We start from the raw sequence: 6,000 nt of genomic DNA, 5'->3' as shown, positions 1-6,000 counted from the left end.
GCACCGGAGCAGGCACCGGAGCAGGCACTGGAGCAGGCACCGGAGCAGGCACCGGAGCAGGCCAGGCAAGGCAGCGCAGCTTTGCTGCTCAGAACACAGCACTCACCAACACCTCTGCTGTCACCCTGTGGGACAGTGGCGGCTCGTGTCCCCAGCTTGCGGTGGCAATGCTGGGGGCACACAGAGCCCCCCAGCAGCCGGGCTGGGCAGGGAGCAGCTCGGTAGCCACGTGTCACCGGTCCCTGCTCCAGGTGCACACGGAGGGCGATGCAGCCTGCGCTGGGTCACCGGTCCCTGCTCCAGGTGCACACGGAGGGCGATGCAGCCTGCGCTGGGTCACCGGTCCCTGCTCCAGGTGCACACAGAGGGCGATGCAGCCTGCGCTGGGTCACCGGTCCCTGCTCCAGGTGCACACGGAGGGCGATGCAGCCTGCGCTGGGTCACCGGTCCCTGCTCCAGGTGCACACAGAGGGCGATGCAGCCTGCGCTGGGTCACCGGTCCCTGGTCCAGGTGCACACGGAGGGCGATGCAGCCTGCGCTGGGTCACACCTCAGCTTCAGGGTCCAGAGCTTCCCGGGACCCTCGGGGACAGAGCCCGGGCCTGGGCCTGGCTCAGGCGCGCCTGTGCAGCTGCAGGTGGAAGCAAAGTCGGGCTCTGCTTGGGGCAATGCGGTAACAACATGAATCGCTGGAGAAGTGCAGTAAGGAAAGCGAGTGCCATCAATGTGGATCACCCCCCAGAGGAAGAGAGGGTGTAAACAGGAGAGAAACCTGGCGTGCAGCAGCAGCGTCTGCGAGCGGTTAAACAGCAGCCCAGAAATTACTGCGCCTCTGCAGCGGATGGTAACAACGGCCCACGGTGTCCCCAGCGGCAACGTGCTGAACCCACCCGCGTGTGAGCACACGCAGCGCAGGCAGCAGCCGCCGTTCCCTCCCGGTTTGGTTCTATAAAACCCAAAAAATGGGTTACGAAGTCAGGGAGCCGCAGAACCGCAGTACGGCAGGGGATCACAGCCTGGCAGAAAAGAGCCGTCCTCGGAGTCCCCGCAAATCAAGGCGAGGCACTGACCGGCTTTGCGGAGCGAGCCCGTGAGCTGCGGACGCGGGTTAGAAAGGAGGAGCTGGAGGCTCCAAGGGCCCCGGCGCCTCGTGTCTGAGGAGCTCGGGGCCGCGCCGGGGCCGTGACGGCCAGCGCTGTCTGTCTGTCCGTCCCGCGGCAGCGCGTCCTCCGCAGCGTGGCAGGTGCGCGGCCCGCGCCGGGCTGTCTGCCGGCACGCTGTGCTCACGGGCAGCCGAGGAAGCCATTAGCCCCGCAGTGGGGAGGCGACAGAGACGGATGGGGAGGCAGCTGCGCCCGAGCCCAGCGGTGAGGGGATCCGAGCGCGGCGGCTCCGCGCAGGCACCTCATCTCCATTACCCAATACCCAGCAGCCAGAAAATCACTGCAGGCCCAAAGGGCACCGTGGGCCGCGGCGCGCGCGGCTCCCGCCGGGGAGGCAGCAGCCCCGGCTCTGACGGGCTGAGCGCGGGAAGACGCGGCAACTTTGTGCAGTTCTGCGCCAGCTCTGCCCGGCGCTGCAGGGGCAGAGGGGCACACGCCAGCCCTGCCGGGGCTGCCCCGCCACGGCCCGAGCCGCGGCCTCCACCTGATGCCAGACCCGGCCCGGCAGCTCCGTGACCGCGGTGTCTGCACCGGGACCTGCGGCAGCCGCCGCCGGGGACGCCGCCGTCCCACCCGTCCCCCGCCCAGCCCGCCGGGACTCACGTGCAGGCTGGGGTGGTAGGTGAGGACCCCGTTGTCGCACAGCGTCACGTACTTCTTCTTCCACTCCTTGTTGAGAGACTTGCCGCTGCGCTTGAGCAGAATGCCCTGCAAGAGAAGCGCGAGGGTCTCAGACCTTGTTTGGCCAGGCACCTCCCGCTCAGCTCCAGCACCGGCCCGTGTAGGAGACCAGTCTGCGGAGAAACACGCACATCGGGACTCGAGAAAGCACCTCCCAGGCTGCGCTTCGCTGGACCGGCAGAAGGGCTGCAGGTCTCTTGTCCCCAGCCCCAGCGTGTCCCAGCGCCAGCCCTGGCCCGTCTCCACCGAGCAGGGTCCCCAGGGGCCAGCGCCGATGCCCAGGTCCTGTGAGGGACCCAGCGCACTCTGCTGTCCCCAACCGCTCCTCTGGGCAACCTGCTGGTGCTGAACCGCAGAGCTCACCCAGGGCAGGAGCCAACCTGGCCACCAACCATCACCAACGCTGCCTGCTGCTCCCACAGCTCCTGCGCCAGCGTGGGACAGGGCAGGGACAGCATGGGACAGGCGGGGACAGCGTGGGACAGGCAGGGACAGTGTGGGACAGGGCAGGGACAGCGTGGGACAGGCGGGGACAGTGTGGGACAGGCAGGGACAGCGTGGGACAGGCAGGGACAGTGTGGGACAGGGCAGGGACAGCGTGGGGCAGGCAGGGACAGTGTGGGACAGGCGGGGACAGTGTGGGACAGGCAGGGACAGTGTGGGACAGGCAGGGACAGCGTGGGACAGGCAGGGACAGCGTGGGACAGGCGGGGACAGCGTGGGACAGGCAGGGACAGTGTGGGACAGGCAGGGACAGCGTGGGACAGGCAGGGTCAGCGTGGGACAGGCGGGGACAGTGTGGGACAGGGCAGGGACAGTGTGGGACAGGGCAGGGACAGCGTGGGACAGGCAGGGTCAGCGTGGGACAGGGCAGGGTCAGCGTGGGACAGGCGGGGACAGTGTGGGACAGGCAGGGTCAGCGTGGGACAGGCGGGGACAGTGTGGGACAGGGCAGGGACAGTGTGGGACAGGGCAGGGACAGTGTGGGACAGGGCAGGGACAGCATGGGACAGGCGGGGACAGCGTGGGACAGGCAGGGACAGTGTGGGACAGGGCAGGGACAGCGTGGGACAGGCGGGGACAGTGTGGGACAGGGCAGGGACAGCGTGGGACAGGCAGGGTCAGCGTGGGACAGGGCAGGGACAGAGTGGGACAGGCGGGGACAGTGTGGGACAGGGCAGGGACAGAGTGGGACAGGCAGGGACAGTGTGGGACAGGCAGGGACAGTGTGGGACAGGCGGGGACAGTGTGGGACAGGCGGGGTCAACCGGCAGAGCAGCACCCCAAGATACAGCTCTCACGGGGGATGCGCATTGTCCTGCCTGCTTGCAATTCTTCCCTAGAGACGTCAGCAAATGGAGCTGGAGACGCATTTCGGGAGGCAGAACGGGTCCTGGGCAGCTGAGGGATCACGTCACCACGTCCCCATCGGGATCTCACAGACTCGTCTCGTGGCCTTGGGGCTCCGGGCCCCGCGCTCAGCGCTCGGGGCGCACGAGGGTGCGAAGGAGCCGCCTCGGCTTGCACACGGCGGGACGTTCAGCCCGGCAGAGGCCGCGCTGGCGGTGCCGGGGCCCGCGGCAGCTGCCGGGAGCGGGCGCGGAGCTGGCCCGGGGAAAGCTGCCGGCAGCCCCAGCGCTCGCGCGTTGCCGGATCCGCGGGGGGAGCAGCAACGGCCCCGCGCTGTGGCCGGTCAGGCGCGCGCCCGCCCCGGGCACGGCGGCGGGAAAGCCCCCCGGCCAAGAGGGAGAGGACAGCCGCGCAGCCGGTGCAGCCGGCACCAGCACCGGTCACCGCAGCTCTGGTCCTACTTTGGTAAGACTGCAACTGCTCATGACAATGGAAACTGTGCTGACACAGCATTTTCAGTTCTGTGTGAGGATGGGAAGAGAGCAGCACACACCGTTAAAAACATCGGTACAAGATCCACAAAGTCATTGATGTACCGAGTGAAACCTGGTCACGTGAAAGGCCTCCAACGTAACCATGAATGAGAGCACGTGTAATCGGAAAGGACAAGTCCGTGTCCACAGAATGACTCGTCCAGAGCTCCTATCAACCCGCATTTGATCCATACTTTAATCAATACTTCCCCAAACGAGCTCAAAGAAAACACAAAGCCAGGAAACTTGAAGGTGACATGAGATGCGCAGATGAGGTTCTTAGGGATGTGGTTTAGTGGTGGCCTGGGCAGCGCTGGGTTAATGGTTGGACTTCATGATCCTAAAGGTCTTTTCCAACCTCAACCTACAGAAACGGGACAGCGCCAATCGCCGCAGTGAGCGCTCGTTAACACAAACAACCTCGCACCGCTTGGCGAACCAGGCCCCGAGCGCGGCGGCACAGCCGGCCGCCCCCCGCTCCATGTGCTCGGTGCACCGCGGTGCTATGGAAACACCCACCGCAACACCCCCGGGTGCTGCAGCCCCCACCGAGCCCCAGGAACGCGTGGTCTGCAAAGAGCAGTGCAGCTGCAGCCAGTCCAGCTACACATCTGGAGCTCTGCAAATGGAAACGGGCAAAGCCGGGCCCGGAAATCGAGACTCGAGCGTGGGCAGCCTCTTTCTTCAAGCCAGAAGGCACCGACATCCAAAACTGGGAGCAAGAACACAGCCCGAGGAAAGACGTGATAAAATGTGGGGGAGAGGAAGGAGGCCCCGGGGCCAAACATTTGCAAGAAGGAGCTGAATGGAGGAACAGAGCTCGCTCAGACTTGGCTGCTGCACTGGCCATTAGGGGGCTGGGGACAGAAGGCGAGAGGGTTCCCGGTTTTGATGGCGTTGCTGTGCTGACGGCATCGAGGTCACAGCTCTGAAGCCCAACCTGTTCCTTTCTGAGGGCAGAATGAGCGGCTGGCCCAGCAGCACCAGAGAACTCGGCTTTCCCGGGGGAAAGCGCCCCGGCAGCTCGGAGACGCCCGAGAAGGGACGGAGGACGAGGCGGGTGAGACGTGGAGAAGGGAGCGGAGACCAGTGGGTCCCCGGCCGAACGTCCCCTCACTGCCCGTGCTGCGGCTCCGGCTCCCGCAGCTCCAGCTCCCGCGGCTCCAGCTCCTGCAGCTCCAGCTCCTGCAGCTCCAGCTCCCACAGCTCCAGCTCTTGCTGCTCTTCGTGGCCACGGCCATAAGAAATAACTTTCCACGAGTGTCCTCCCGAGTGTGGAAGACACACACACACACAATGGGAAGAAGCTGCCAGAGACCAAAGGGAAGGCCCGACCCTCCTCCTCTCTCCCGGCATTTTGTCGGCCAGCGCGTCCCTGCGCCGCGTTTGGATCGCGGCGGCGCTCAGGAAAAGCAGCAGCAGCAATATGCAGCGTAATGAAGCAGGGAGCAGCGATGGCCCCCAAAGGACTCGTTTACTCCACAAATCTCCCTTCCACTCACTTTTTGCTAAGAATTTTAACACCAAACTTAATTGTAAAGTCGCGTATTGATTGGAAAATGCAAATGGCAATTTAAATGTAATCTAAGCTCCCAGCATGATCCCAGCTCCCAGGGAGGAGGAGCCGCGGCCTGGCCCCGCTGGCGCGTTCGGCCCGGGCTGGTTGGGCCGGGGCCGGGACCCCCGGCTGCCGCAGCCCCCCGGGCACCAGGAGCTCATCCCCCGTGACCAGCGGCTGGGGAAGCCTGCTCTCCCGGCTCAATTAACCCACTGCGCTGAGACAAGCTGCCCGCTATGAAAAGCGCTTCAGCCTTGCAAGGCCACCCGAACCGACATCCCACCAAAAGGCCACGGTGGTGAAGGGACCCACGCCAGAGCCTGGCAGAGGAGCTGCCGTCCCGGGGGTACCGGGCCCCGCACCCACGGGCTGCCCTGCCCCCCGCCATCTCCAGCCTTTCTAGAGCGGGGGTGTCAGGGGACACAGCGGGTCACCCAGGGTGCCAAGTGGTGGCCAGTGACAGCTCCGTGGCAGCACACGGCCCTTCTCAGCCCAGCAAAGCGTCTTCTCCTCCCGCAACACCCCTGGGGGTCGCCCCTCCCAGCCACCCGTGCGGAACACAGAGCAGCGATGCAAACCAGGTGCCCGGTCCCCTGCCCACAGAGCCCGACCGGCACCGGCCACGGCGACCACGGCACAGAGCCCGACCGGCACCGGCCATGGGGACCACGGCACAGAGCCCGACCGGCACCGGCCACGGGGACCACGGCACAGA

The sequence above is a fragment of the Nesoenas mayeri genome (genome assembly GCF_963082525.1).
Source record: "Nesoenas mayeri genome assembly, chromosome: 2".
In the NCBI taxonomy this organism is placed as follows: domain Eukaryota; kingdom Metazoa; phylum Chordata; class Aves; order Columbiformes; family Columbidae; genus Nesoenas; species Nesoenas mayeri.
Note: the sequence above shows the minus strand (reverse complement) of the source record.